Source organism: Oncorhynchus tshawytscha, linkage group LG27, assembly GCF_018296145.1.
Source record: "Oncorhynchus tshawytscha isolate Ot180627B linkage group LG27, Otsh_v2.0, whole genome shotgun sequence".
NCBI classification, from domain to species: Eukaryota; Metazoa; Chordata; class Actinopteri; order Salmoniformes; family Salmonidae; genus Oncorhynchus; species Oncorhynchus tshawytscha.
The window spans coordinates 16,764,539-16,780,396 of record NC_056455.1 but is presented as its reverse complement, the minus strand read 5'-3'; the positions used below and the strand labels follow the sequence as shown (position 1 = coordinate 16,780,396).

Sequence of the window (15,858 nt, the reverse complement as noted above, 5' to 3'; positions counted from 1 at the left end):
GCAGCTCTTTCAGAACATCTGCTATCTGGATTTGGGTAAAGGAGAACTTGGAGAGGCTTGGGCGAGTAGCTGCCGGGGGGGAGGAGCTGTTGGCCGAGGTTGGAGTAGCAAGGCGGAAGGCATGGCCAGCCGTTGAGAAATGCTTATTGAAGTTTTCGATAATCATGGATTTATCGGTGGTGACCGTGTTACCTAGCCTCAGTGCAGTGGGCAGCTGGGAGGAGGTGCTCTTGTTCTCCATAGACTTCACAGTGTCCCAGAACTTTTTGGAGTTGGAGCTACAGGATGCAAACTTCTGCCTGAAGAAGCTGGCCTTAGCTTTCCTGACTGACTGCGTGTATTGGTTCCGGACTTCCCTGAACAGTTGCATATCACGGGGACTATTCGATGCTATTGCAGTCCGCCACAGGATGTTTTTGTGCTGGTCGAGGGCAGTCAGGTCTGGGGTGAACCAAGGACTGTATCGGTTCTTAGTTCTGCATTTTTGAACGGAGCATGCTTATCTAAAATGGTGAGGAAGTTACTTTTAAAGAATGACCAGGCATCCTCAACTGACGGGATGAGGTCAATGTCCTTCCAGGATACCCGGGCCAGGTCGATTAGAAAGGCCTGCTCACAGAAGTGTTTTAGGGAGCGTTTGACCGTGATGAGGGGTGGTCGTTTGACTGCGGCTCCGTAGCGGATACAGGCAATGAGGCAGTGATCGCTGAGATCCTGGTTGAAGACAGCGGAGGTGTATTTGGAGGGCCAGTTGGTCAGGATGACGTCTATGAGGGTGCCCTTGTTTACAGAGTTAGGGTTGTACCTGGTGGGTTACTTGATGATTTGTGTGAGATTGAGGGCATCTAGCTTAGATTGTAGGACTGGCGGGGTGTTAAGCATATCCCAGTTTAGGTCACCTAACAGAACAAACTCTGAGGCTAGATGGGGGGCGATCAATTCACAAATGGTGTCCAGGGCACAGCTGGGAGCTGAGGGGGGTCGGTAGCAGGCGGCAACAGTGAGAGACTTATTTCTGGAGAGAGTAATTTTCAAAATTAGTAGTTCGAACTGTTTGGGTATGGACCTGGAAAGTATGACATTACTTTGCAGGCTATCTCTGCAGTAGACTGCAACTCCTCCCCCTTTGGCAGATCTATCTTGACGGAAGATGTTATAGTTGGGTATGGAAATCTCTGAATTTTTGGTGGCCTTCCTGAGCCAGGATTCAGACACAGCAAGGACATCAAGGTTAGCAGAGTGTGCTAGAGCAGTGAGTAAAACAAACTTAGGGAGGAGGCTTCTGATGTTGACATGCATGAAACCAAGGCTTTTACGATCACAGAAGTCAACAAATGAGGGTGCCTGGGGACATGCAGGGCCTGGGTTTACCTCCACATCACCCACGGAACAGAGAAGGAGTAGTATGAGGGTGCGGCTAAAGGCTATCAAAACTGGTCGCCTAGAGCGTTGGGGACATAGAATAAGAGGAGCAGGTTTCTGGGCATGGTAGAATATATTCAGGGCATAATGCGCAGACAGGGGTATGGTGGGGTGCGGGTACAGCGGAGGTAAGCCCAGGCACTGGGTGATGATGAGAGAGGTTGTATCTCTGGACATGCTGGTTGTAATGGGTGAGGTCACCGCATGTGTGGGAGGTGGGACAAAGGAGGTATCAGGGGTATGAAGAGTAGAACTAGGGGCTCCATTGTGAACTAAAACAATAACTAACCTGAGCAACAGTATACAAGGCATATTGACATTTGAGAGAGACATACAGCGAGGCATACAGTAATCACAGGTGTTGAATTGGGAAAGCTAGCTAAAACAGTAGGTGAGACAACAGCTAATCAGCTAGCACAACAACAGCAGGTAAAATGGCGTTGACTAGGCAACGGGGCCGACAGATAAAACATAAACAAGCAGAATGGAGTACCGTGATTAATGGACAGTCCAGCGTGCATCAGCTATGTAGCCAAGAGATCAGTGTCCAGGGGGCAGCGGTGGATGGGGCAGGGGAGCTGGACTGGCGAGTGTTATCCAGGTTGAAAAAAAAGTTAACAATGACTAAATAGCTTGTAGCTAGTTAGCTGGTTGGCTTCTGGAGGTTCTTGAGTGTGTTCTAAAAATTAAAAATAATAGCGATTCCGTGTCACATTGGGTGAGGCAGGTTTCCGAAAAGGTATAAACAGATTAAAAATCAAAAAGAGATAGAAAGTGAGTATGGGTCCGGTGCGTGTTTGGGACGCGGCGATTCAGACGGTTAGCAGGCCTGTGCTAACAAGCTAACAGTTCGTAGGCCCGGGCTAAACAAGGTAGCAGTTAGCGGACCGGGGCTAGACAAGCTAGCAGTTAGCAGGCCGAGTTTAGCAAGCAGGGAGATAGCGAGGGCTAGAGAGTTGGCCTTTGGGGGACGTCGCGAAGGGGTGAGTCTGTTTATTCCTCTTCATGCGGTGACATCGATAGACCGGTCGTGGGCCCGGGTATTGTAGCCCAGGAGTATGCTACGGTGGTAGTACAGGTGCGCTGGCCGGGCTAGCTTCACGCTAAGTGGGTGGAAGTGCTAGCCAGGAGTAATCATCCGGGGTTGCGGTTTAGCTAGATAGCTAGTTGTGAAGATCCAGCTGAAAAATGTTCCGTTTGCGGTGGGAATCCGGGGATGAATCCGGGGATGAAAAATAAATAGGTCCATTATGCTCTGGTTAGAGTCGCGTTGTTCGAGCTGGCGAGAGCTTTTCGAGCTAAAGGTTAGCTTAGCTGATGACCGGTTAGCTGAAGACCGCTAGCATAGCTGGTGGTTAGCTGGCTAGCTTCAGTTGAGGTGTTCCGGTTCCGAAGTAAATATAAATACTTTAGGAAAAATAGCTACATTGGGTGAGGCGGGTTGCAGGAGAGTATTTGGAAGCTTAGGTTTAGCAAAATGTTTTTGAAGAGATATGCGAAGAAAAATATGTAAAAAACGAAAAATATACGATATATACAAGGGACACGAGACAGGACGACTTACTGCTACGCCATCTTGGTAACAATAGTGTAGGTAATAATATACTGGCCATGGTCTCACCTGAGAGAGAGGATGTAGGTAATAATATACTGGCCATGGTCTCACCTGAGAGAGAGGATGTAGGTAATAATATACTGGCCATGGTCTCACCTGAGAGAGAGGATGTAGGTAATAATATACTGGCCATGGTCTCGCCTGAGAGAGAGGATGTAGGTAATAATATACTGGCCATGGTCTCACCTGAGAGAGAGGATGTAGGTAATAATATACTGGCCATGGTCTCACCTGAGAGAGAGGATGTAGGTAATAATATACTGGCCATGGTCTCACCTGAGAGAGAGGATGTAGGTAATAATATACTGGCCATGGTCTCGCCTGAGAGAGAGGATGTAGGTAATAATATACTGGCCATGGTCTCACCTGAGAGAGAGGATGTAGGTAATAATATACTGGCCATGGTCTCACCTGAGAGAGAGGATGTAGGTAATAATATACTGGCCATGGTCTCGCCTGAGAGAGAGGATGTAGGTAATAATATACTGGCCATGGTCTCACATGAGAGAGAGGGTAGGTAATATACTAACTATGTAATTCTTGTAACGAGTGTAATATCTGCCATTCTGTATGAACAAAAGGTTCCCTACCAAGCCCTTAGCACTGATGCTCCTGGAGATACACTTGCTTGGTTGGTAGTGGGACAGGAGGGACAAGTCTGTCTGTGGGGATTGTTGGCACTGTGGAAAAACACAAGATACAGTAGGGTAGTTCACACTAAGTAGGAATCAATGCTGTATATAGGTAGGCAATGTGCTGAACAGGCAAACATAGATAACTATTTTGGTCAATTTCAAGCAAAATAATTATTGAATCACAAAGCATAACAGAAAATGCATACAGCATTTCTTACCTTGATCAATTAACAACAAAACAATTATTGAATCACAAAGCATAACAGAAAATGCATACAGCATTTCTTACCTTGGTTGATTAACAACAAAATAATTATTGAATCACAAAGCAGAACAGTAAATGCATGCAGCATTTCTTACCTCTCTTTCAGTGTTGGGGTTTGCACAACCACAATTTGAACAGCCTCAGATTCCCTCAAAATCAGACCGTCTTCACCAGTATCTCTGGTGTGATGTTTGTGTGATGTTACTTTACCAAATATTATGCATAGATGCATTTTTGGGGGTGTACATGGGCCGAAAATGCTGTTGTCCACCTAGCTAGCTAGCTAGTTATCTACAAATGAAACACTATCATGTCAACAATCTGCATATCTAGCTTTTGCTAGCTAATGTTAGTTAGTTGAAATAAAGGCATTGGGGGGTTTGTGCAGTGTAGATTTATGATGCCATTGTTAGATTCCTCTGAGTACAAAAAGACTGAATACAGAAGATGTTAGCTAGCTAAGTAGCCTTGTTAGCTAGCTTGAACATTGAACACACTAAGGTTAGCAGCTAACGTAGCTAGCAGGCTAAACACGCAACCCAACACTTACTGACTGGTAAGTCAGTGGAGGCTGCTGAGGAGAGGACTGCTCATAATAATGGCTGGAACGGTGCGAATGAAATGGCATCAAACACCATGGGTTTGATGTATTTGATACCATTCCACTGATTCCGCTCCAGCCATTACCAGGAGCCGGTCCTCCCCAATTAAGGTGCCAGCAACATCCTGTGTTACCAGTCCATGAGAACGGTGACCATTTCAGCGTCACTGTTCGACCTTTCAAAATGTATTCAAATCAAATCAAATTGTATTGGTCACATACACATATTTAACAGATCTTATTGCGGGTGTAGCGAAATGCTTGTCTTCCTAGCTCCAACAGTGCAGTAGTATCTAACAGTGCAGTAATATCTAAAAATGATTCACAACAATACACACAAATCTACAAGTAAAATAATGGAATTAAAAAATATATAAATATTAGATTGAGCTTTGTCGGAGTGGCATTGACTAAAATACAGTAAAATAGAATACAGTATATACATATGAGAAGAGTAAAGCAGTATGTAAACATTATTTATACATTATTAAAGTGACTAGTGTTCCATTATTAAAGTGGGTAGTGATTCCAAGTCTATGTATATAGAGCAGCACCCTCTAAGGTGCAATGTTGCGTAACCGGGTGGAAGCCGGCTAGTGATAGTTATCTAACAGTCTGATGGCCTTAAGATAGAAGTTGTTTTTTACCAATCTCTCGGTCCCAGCTTTGATGCACCCGTACTGACCTCGCCTTCTGGATGATAGAGGGGTGAACAGGCCATGGCTGGGGTGGTTTTGTCCTTGATGATCTTTTTGGCCTTCCTATGACATCGGGTGCTGTAGGTGTCCTGAAGGGCAGGTAGTTTGTCCCCGGTGATGCGTTGGGTAGACCTGACCACCATCTGGAGAGCCCTGCGGTTGCTCTACCAATCGGCGATACAGCCCAACAGGATGTTCTCAATTGGACAGGATTGATCTCATCTGTAAAAGTTTGTTTTAGAGGCCAAGCCAAATTTCTTCAGTCTCCTGAGGTTGAAGATGCACTGTTCTGTCTTCTTCACCACACTGTCTGTGTGGGTGGACCATTTCAGATCGTCAGTAATGTGAACGCCAAGGAATCACCTCCACTGCAGTCCCGTCGATGTGGATAGGGGCGTGCTCCGTCTGCTGTTTCCTGAAGTCCACAATCAACTCCTTTGTTTTGTTGATGTTGAATGAGAGGTTATATTCCTGGCACCACACTCCCAGGGCCCTCACCTCCCTGCTGGCTGTCTCGTCATTGTTGGTAATCAGGCCTACTACTGTTGTGTCGTCTGCAAAATTGATGATTGAGTTGGAGGCTTGCGTGGCCATGCAGTCATGGGTGAACAGGGAGTACAGGAGGGGGCTGAGCACTCACCCTTGTGGGGCCCCTGTGCTGAGGATCAGCGAAGTGGAGGTGTTGTTTCCTACCTTCACCACCTGGGGGCAGCCCGTCAGGAAGTCCAGGACCCAGTTGCACAAGGCGGGGTTCAGACCCTAGGGCCCCAAGCTTAATGATGAGCTTAGAGGGTACTCTGGTGTTGAATGCTGAGCTACAGTCAATGAACAGCATTATGAACATCTTGTCCAGATGGGATAGGGCAGTTCCAATGTTTTTCCGGTTTATGGATTGGTCTTGAGCAGTCTTTTTCTCGCTTCTTTTTATTTTTGGGGGTTGAGTTGATTCAGATCCAAGAACATAGAATTATGTTTGCTTCATCTACTGTGTTTGTTTCTGGCAGCGGTAACGTTAGGTTGTAAATGACTTCCTCTCCAGCTCTGGGGCAGCAGGGCCATTCAAGTCAGCTCAGGGCTCGACTCCCTTGTTTAGTTCAAAGTGAAAACACTACACAAGAAGTGAGGCGGCATGGGGTCGCCCACAACCTGTGGATTTCTGATTTAAAGCACAAGCATGTTAGGAGAAACTATCTCCAAAAATCCCCCCCATGCAGAGACGGTCAGAGAGATCATTACTCTCAGATTTATTGGGGTTTTATTCCACGGCGTATCAATCACTTGTCATGTACACTTAATGCAACAGCATGTATGAATTATGTCCAGCACGCTCGTGGCTTATTAGAGCAAAGCAGAGCAGGGATCTTGATTTGGATGGTGACATAAACTAATATCATTGAGTGTATCAGTTTGATGTGATTTTCTTCCCCGGGGTCATGGGGTGGGAGATAAATCAGAGGCTGCTGGGATTGGAAACATGCAGACTGGGAGATCAGTGTATGGAAGCAGGTAGGGTAGAGGGAACATGGGGCTGAATATTGGACAGTAGGATACATTTTTACTATGACAGCCTATAGCTCCAGTTTATTATGAGGCCATGATATGGAGAATAATTTCATCAGGACTAAAGAAGTAAATCTACAGGGAGGTGTCAGGGATATGACAGGTTGACAGGCCCTGTCCGCGCTCCGCTAGGGCCCACGATGATCAAATCACCAGACATAGAGTCAAAGCTGAGAGGGACTCACCTTGCACTGCATCCAATATTGTGGTGACACCTGGCATCGGGATGTAAAATTGAGTTGAATATTGACCTAGATAAAATGTGACAACAATCCAAGCCATTACGTCTTGGTGGAGGGGACAAGCAGGTGCATGTGTCTGACTTGAGACATGGCAGATATGTCAAAGTCACATCCTACTAGATGAGGCAGCGTGTCTAAAGGCTAAGTTGTCTTTAAGAGAAAATACTATCTCTCAAGCTACCATGTTGTTCTGTTAGTGGAAATAGAATATAAACACTGTGAGTGTGGCTACTCTAGTAGTCTGTTTTTTTATCAGTGTGCAGTATTGTCACAAAGTTGCTACCCCCACTTGTTCTATTTTGGTCACCATCTGAAAAGGCAGGAAACAAATGTCACTTAACAGTAATACTTCTGTGAACTAAACTATTGACTATACCAAGTCAAAATATTCTCAGAGTGCTTTGTTTTATCCTTGTATTGGAACGGATTTCCTCCTCTTCGTCTGAGGAGGAGTAGCAAGGATCGGACCAATACGCAGCGTGGTAAGTGTCCATGATACTTTAATAATCACTGAACACGACAAAATACAAAAATAACAAAGTGAATGAAAACGAAAACCGACATAGAAAAAACAACATAGAAAAACGAACATAGACAACCCACCCCAACTCACGCCCTGACCAACCTAAAACAAAGACATAACAAAATAACTAAGGTCAGAACGTGACAGTACCCCCCCCCCGCACGGTGGCGGCTCAGTCCTCTCCTCCATCATAGTCTTTACCCACTTCTTAACCCGCCTCCGTGGCGCCTTTCGAACAGCGACCCTCGCCGCCGACCTCGGACTGGGGACCCTAGCAACGGGTCCCGAATGGACGGGAGATTCAGCACCGGACAGGCGGGAGACTCCGGCAGCTCCGCACAGACGGGCGACTCCGGCAGTTCCGGACAGATGGGAGACTCCGGCAGCTCAGGACAGACGGGAGACTCCGGCAGCTCAGGACAGACTGGAGACTCCGGTAGCTCAGGACAGACGGGAGACTCCGGCAGCTCAGGACAGACGGGAGACTCCGGCAGCTCAGGACAGACGGGAGACTCCGGCAGCTCAGGACAGACGGGAGACTCCGGCAGCTCAGGACAGGAGGGAGACTCCGGCAGCTCAGGACAGGAGGGAGACTCCGGCAGCTCAGGACAGGAGGGAGACTCTGGCAGCGCTGGACAGGAGGGAGACTGGCAGCGCTGGACAGGAGGGAGCACCTGGAGGAAGGAGACGGAGAGACAGCCTGGTGCGTGGGGCTGCCACCGGAGGCTTGGTGCGTGGAGGAGGCACCGGATAGACCAGACCGTGGAGGCGCACTGGAGGTCTCGAGCACCGAGCCTGCACAACCTTACCTGGCTGGATACTCCTCCTAGCCAGGCCAGTGCGGCGAGGTGGAACAGACCGCACTGGGCTGTGCTGGCGAACCGGGGACACCGTGCGTACGGCTGGTGCCATGTACCCCGGCCCAAGGAGACGCACTGGAGACCAGATGCGCTGAGCCGGCTTCATGGCACCTGGCTCAATGCCCACTCTAGCCCAGCCAATACGAGGCGCTGCAATGTAACGCACCGGACTACGCCTGCGCACCGGGGACACCGTGCGCCTCACGGCATAACACGGTGCCTGCCCGGGGAGTTGGCTTCAGGTTTCCTACCTGAATTAGCCACACTCCCTGTGTGCAATCCCCCAATAAATTAGGTGCCTCTCGTCCCAGCCACGCTGCCGTGCTGCCTCCTCATACCACCGCCGCTCAGCTTTCGCTGCCTCCAGCTCTGCCTTGGGGCGGCGATATTCCCCAGCCTGTGCCCAGGGTCCTTCTCCGTCCAGAATCTCCTCCCATGTCCATGAGTCCAGAGATTTCTGCTGCTGCCCGCTACCACGCTGCTTGGTCCTTGGTTGATGGGTGATTCTGTAACGGATTTCCTCCTCTTCGTCTGAGGAGGAGTAGCAAGGATCGGACCAATACACAGCGTGGTAAGTGTCCATGATACTTTAATAATCACTGAACACGACAAAATACAAAAATAACAAAGTGAATGAAAACGAAAACCGAAACAGTGGTGACTGGTGACACAAACAACAAAACAGGAAACAATCACCCACACCACACAGGTGGGAAAAGGCTACCTAAGTATGATTCTCAATCAGAGACAACGAATGACACCTGCCTCTGATTGAGACCAATACCATACCAGGCCAAACACAAAACACAACATAGAAAAACGAACATAGACAACCCACCCCAACTCACGCCCTGACCAACCTAAAAAAAAGACATAACAAAAGAACTAAGGTCAGAACGTGACATGTGTAGCTGTAGTAGTATCAGGAATACAGGTAATATTATATGATGTGCAATATAGCGTATATTGAATGTTGTCTAAAGTATTGAAAAAAGTGGCAGAGGCTTTTGGCACTAAGGATTATAGATCCAGCTTGATATTACATTACTTAACATCACAATGAGGGAGCCATGTTATTGGCAATGGACTAGTTAAGTGTTCCCCAGATAGTGGATCGGGACCCAGGCTGGGTCGCAGCTACAGTATATCCTCCTGGGTCGCAGCTACAGTATATCCTCCTGGGTCACAGCTACAGTATATCCTCCTGGGTCGCAGCTACAGTATATCCTCCTGGGTCGCAGCTACAGTATATCCTCCTGGGTCGCAGCTACAGTATATCCTCCTGGGTCGCAGCTACAGTATATCCTCCTGGGTCGCAGCTACAGTATATCCTCCTGGGTCGCAGCTACAGTATATCCTCCTGGGTTGCAGCTATATCCTCCTGGGTCGCAGCTAAAGCCTGGGTTCTGGCTACAAGTATTGTTTTGTTTATCAGATGGTCCACAAAGCTCTTTAGATAGAGCCGAGCTAAACAGAGTCTGGAAACCACGGTAGCAGTGAGGGCCAATGAATAAGAGTTGAGAGGATACTCAGTGGTTAACAGTAAAAGCCTAATGGATTCTAATTTACTCGACAATGCATGACTGGAAGAAGCCGATTCACTGTTTTCACAAAAGCATGTTATTATTCCTGTTTAAGTGTACAAAATGCTCATGAATTACCAGATTAGTTGAAAGGTAATGGATTTGGGGGGATTAGAATGACCGTATTTTATCTTCATGGCTTAGTTAAACCCATAATCACAGGTGAATGGGAAATGAACTGTGACCATAATGATCAGATGAAATAGTTGGCAGTCTTTGCGTTAGCGAAGGTCAAATTGTCAATTACACTGTGTAGGGTTAAACTAATCCTTAATACTGAACACATGCATAATATATGGGAATGAAAAGGAGATTTATACTGATTAGACTTGAAAGGGTTTATTATAAAGGAGTTCTAATAGGATTTAATGTAAGTATGTATGTTTCATGTTAACCCATTGTTGAGTACCTACAAATTATAAGGTTTCCTTACTCAAGTCTAAAATGTGATAGGTATTAAACATTGGGCTGGTCTGCTGATGTTTCATTGATGAAAAGCAAGAGAAGAGGTAAAGTTACCAGCAGAGAGCCACGAGGCACCAGCATGCCTCTCCAAGCCTTGGAGCATATTGATCAAACTGTGCCCAGGATGAGACAGGTGTAAGTCTTAGCAGCAGTTTCATGCACTGAATACGAAATGACCCCTTACGTCAGCAGTGACGAGCACAACAACCCCCCACCCCACAACCAGATGTACTTACTGTACCACTATGGTCTTAAGATATTGAGCAGGGCTGGGAATTGGGCATGAGGAGAGTGCAGTCATGTCTGAGCAGAGGCTCCTGAACAGATGTGATAATAGTAACACTGTAAGTAAATAAATGTGTCATCTCAGCTGACTTTCAACCAATCACCTTTAGGACAAAGGAATAGCTGAAAAGGTGTAAAACTAAAATCATTTCATTTCTCAGGCCAGTCCAAACAAAACAAAACACATCTGGCAGGTGTTAATATAATAACACATGTAACCCCTTGACCCCTGTTATTTAGTCACATGTGTTACAGTAGAGACAGTTCTCCCACAGACTACATAAGAGAAGTGGGACAGAGACGGAAATAATTCGCTTCTCTGGTTTGATAAGGAAACAGCAGAGGACAACTGATATTCTAATTGAACTGCTTTAACCAACTCACCCACTAGAGGGAGCTAAGCAATTCCTCATTGTAAACCCATCTGGTCTGAAAGCCAAGGTGAAGATCTTGAAGGATTCTGTTAGGACTGTCTGCCATTAAACAGAGATAGAACATCAACTGTCACATAGTTAGATCTGGTATCTGTTTCGCTCTGTCATCTCCCTCTCCCTAACACTTTTAGCTGGATGACAGTTTTAAAAAGGCATGGCATAATCTTTGCGGTCACACAAGGGATTTGCTCAGCAGTAACGGTGCATGGGGAAACGGTCTGAGCCCTTCTAAGTGCCAGACTGGAACAGTGGCAGAAGCTTTGATCTAATCTGGTCTGTGTGCCCTTGCGCCAGCCAGCGGTGACTTGGGCAGAGTCAAGAGAGAGGTAGCTAAGCTGAACACATCCCCACTGATAGGAGGCTGGGTGCTGGAGCTGTGAAAACTCGAGCAGACAACTAACACATATCAAATCCAGGCGCTGAAAATTGGGGACTTGCAGATTCACAGAGTGGATTACATCTCTAGAGAGCAAAGAATTTGACATGGTAGTGCATTCCAAAATCCAGCCCCAGATTAAAGAGGTCATAGCGTGGAAAACAAATGATCTCTTGTCTGTGTAGATTGGGGAAAATCTCCTTCAGGCACATCTTCTCCCTATGCCTTCATGTCTCACAGTAATGACTGTTTGCATACTTAGAGTATCATAGATATATTGTAATAGAGTATGCTTATGTTCATGGTCACTAGTTTCACAGTGGGATTTTGTTTGTTTCTACTGACTCAACATGACACAAAAGTCATAAAACTATGTTTTACTATCTAGCATCATGACGTAAACAACAACCTGTCTCTTTCCCATGGTCCCAAACTACAGTATTTACCACTCATCTGTTCCAACCGGGCTTAAGAACCAAATAAATTGTGATCTGAAAAAAAATCAACATATAAAACAGTGTAAATGATGTACCCAGACCTGCATTTTCTATTACAATATCCCTGACTAAAATAAATATCCACAGTGAGTTTTGATCCCTAACATTGGAATAAAGCCTCAAGCCATTGTATGAGTTTGGGTGTGGATTTAGCTCCATGTAGCACAGTAATAAAAGCCTCTTTCCTGTGTTTTGGAGACTTTGGGTTGTGACCAAGCTACAGAACGACTGCAATGTTCAACAACTTTGAACAGGTTTCATGACTATATTGCCCAGCGTTATTGCAAATCACAGTGGTGTGAGTTCCACTTTTGTTGTCAGCAAGGTCAAATTGGGCTAGATGGTCAAATCAATGTTTCCACTGTGCTGTAATTACCTCCCGATAGCTGTGTCTCTGTTTGGAATACACCTTGGTAATAGGGGGCATATCGACAAACATAAGTCATCCGATTAAGTCGATGATGACTCATTGGCTGTTGTGTTTAATTCCACATCCTCATTTTACCACAGTAATCCCCCATGTAGGTGACCTTCAGACATCCACTTCAGCTGTTTCATTGCCTTGATTAAACATGTGGAAGGTCAAGCTCTTTTAATGAGATCCTCCTCAAAGACATTAACCCTAACGTGTTCCATCATACAATGCCCGGAAAAGACATGGATAATGTCATTGAAGGAAAGCAATACATTCCTGCTCTGTGTTCTGAACAATTTAAGGGATTATCAATCAGCCTGCATGATCAATGACAGAAATATTGCCTATTTTTATGACAGAGGAAACTCAGAAATGATGTCATAAAAGGAAAATATGTATGTCAATCAGCACAACAAATCCATCATGTTTTGACATAGTCAACATCTAGAAACTTTCATAATGCCTTTCCATTCTCAGCAGCCGTACTATCATTGGTATTCTAGGCTGCTCCGCTACTAATGACAATCTATAATGGTCCTTTCTCAGCCATGTGCTGCTGATAAGGTCCCTGACCAGCAGTGTGATGCAGAAATCCCCACGGTCCTCTGGGAGGCAGCTTTTCAGAGTGGAGACTATATTACCACGTAGTCCAACCAATTACCCCATGGGAACATCACCGCCACTTTACAGGTACACTCCATCTACGCTAACACAAGCCCCTCGTCCCATTCCCTCTGTCAGGCAGGGGTTGAGGAATGGGGACTGCAGTGGGTCCCCAGCTATCCTACATGTCTTGATAGGGAGACACAATCATGCCGTGGGCCATGACACCCGCCAAGGAATACTGAGAATGACATTGTAATCACCCCACTGTGATTCAAACACATGCTAAATCAGGTCCCCTTGACAGGATAACACACACACACGCACACACTCACACACACTCACACACACCACACAGAGTCAGGCCCGCAGGCGGCAGTGTGACAGATAAGTCATAGAGGATGACTCTGTCTGACAGAGGGACACAGTATCTGACCAGACATTACGTGGATTGGTGAATGTAATGCTGTAGGATCTAACTCCATTCAACTGCATTGTGAAATACATCATTCTTTCTACTTTGCCCTACAGCTATAAATATCTGGAAGATCAAAACAAGCTAAAGAGTTTCTGGTCGATTTGATCATTTATTCATTACCTGGAACATGAATGTAGGATTTATGATTTCAAACTAAAAGTGAATCCCTTAACAAACTTTGTTACTGTCACTGTGTCACTGTACTTTGGGAAAATTGCATTGAAGTCTATTAGCAATGCAGTGTTTTTAAACACTGATCTTATCAATTCATTTCAAAGGGAAAACTGTCATCCAAGTTAAGTGACATGAGGTTTTTTCCGTAAACAATGCCTTAGAAATACAGCATGTAGCTGCCGTTAAAATCAGCCTCCATGGCCAAAACCAGGTCCCCACCTATTCACAGCACATAATACCCATGGCCAAAACCAGGTCTCCACCTATTCACAGCACATAATACCCATGGCCAAAACCAGGTCCCCACCTATTGACAGCACATAATACCCATGGCCAAAACCAGGTCTCCACCTATTCACAGCACATAATACCCATGGCCAAAACCAGGTCCCCACCTATTCACAGCACATAATACCCATGGCCAAAACCAGGTCTCCACCTATTCACAGCACATAATACCCATGGCCAAAACCAGGTCCCCACCTATTCACAGCACATAATACCCATGGCCAAAACCAGGTCTCCACCTATTCACAGCACATAATACCCATGGCCAAAACCAGGTCCCCACCTATTCACAGCACATAATACCCATGGCCAAAACCAGGTCTCCACCAATTCACAGCACATAATACCCATGGCCAAAACCAGGTCTCCACCTATTCACAGCACATAATACCCATGGCCAAAACCAGGTCTCCACCTATTCACAGCACATAATACCCATGGCCAAAACCAGGTCTCCACCTATTCACAGCACATAATACCCATGGCCAAAACCAGGTCTCCACCTATTCACAGCACATAATACCCATGGCCAAAACCAGGTCTCCACCTATTCACAGCACATAATACCCATGGCCAAAACCAGGTCTCCACCTATTCACAGCACATAATACCCATGGCCAAAACCAGGTCTCCACCTATTCACAGCACATAATACCCATGGACAAAACCAGGTCTCCACCTATTCACAGCACATAATACCCATGGCCAAAACCAGGTCTCCACCTATTCACAGCACATAATACCCATGGCCAAAACCAGGTCTCCACCTATTCACAGCACATAATACCCATGGCGAAAACCAGGTCTCCACCTATTCACAGCACATAATACCCATGGCCAAAACCAGGTCTCCACCTCTTCACAGCACATAATACCCATGGCCAAAACCAGGTCTCCACCTATTCACAGCACATAATACCCATGGCCAAAACCAGGTCTCCACCTATTCACAGCACATAATATCCATGGCCAAAACCAGGTCTCCACCTATTCACAGCACATAATACCCATGGCCAAAACCAGGTCTCCACCTATTCACAGCACATAATACCCATGGCCAAAACCAGGTCTCCACCTATTCACAGCACATAATACCCATGGCCAAAACCAGGTCTCCACCTATTCACAGCACATAATACCCATGGCCAAAACCAGGTCTCCACCTATTCACAGCACATAATACCCATGGCCAAAACCAGGTCTCCACCTATTCACAGCACATAATACCCATGGCCAAAACCAGGTCTCCACCTATTCACAGCACATAATACCCATGGCCAAAACCAGGTCTCCACCTATTCACAGCACATAATACCCATGGCCAAAACCAGGTCTCCACTTATTCACAGCACATAATACCCATGGCCAAAACCAGGTCTCCACCTCTTCACAGCACATAATACCCATGGCCAAAACCAGGTCTCCACCTATTCACAGCACATAATACCCATGGCCAAAACCAGGTCTCCACCTATTCACAGCACATAATACCCATGGCCAAAACCAGGTCTCCACCTATTCACAGCACATAATACCCATGGCCAAAACCAGGTCTCCACCTATTCACAGCACATAATACCCATGGCCAAAACCAGGTCCCCACCTATTCACAGCACATAATACCCATGGCCAAAACCAGGTCTCCACCTATTCACAGCACATAATACCCATGGCCAAAACCAGGTCTCCACCTCTTCACAGCACATAATACCCATGGCCAAAACCAGGTCTCCACCTATTCACAGCACATAATACCCATGGCCAAAACCAGGTCTCCACCTATTCACAGCACATAATACCCATGGCCAAAACCAGGTCCCCACCTATTCACAGCACATA

The 15,858-nt window shown here is 46.2% G+C and overlaps 1 protein-coding gene across 3 annotated transcripts in view; it reads left to right on the top strand.

Moving 5' to 3' along the window:
• LOC112235020 (glutamate receptor ionotropic, NMDA 2C-like) overlaps positions 1 to 15,858 on the top strand; it is a 96,578-nt gene that overhangs the window by 14,745 nt on the left and 65,975 nt on the right. The window contains exon 1 of one of the 3 annotated variants that reach the window (XM_042307358.1): positions 12,805 to 13,166. The exons of the other annotated variants lie outside the window; for them this stretch is intronic. The gene's annotated coding sequence lies outside the window, so the exon portion shown is untranslated. Of the gene's footprint in view, positions 1 to 12,804; positions 13,167 to 15,858 lie in introns of those variants that run through there. 3 annotated transcript variants of the gene reach the window in all.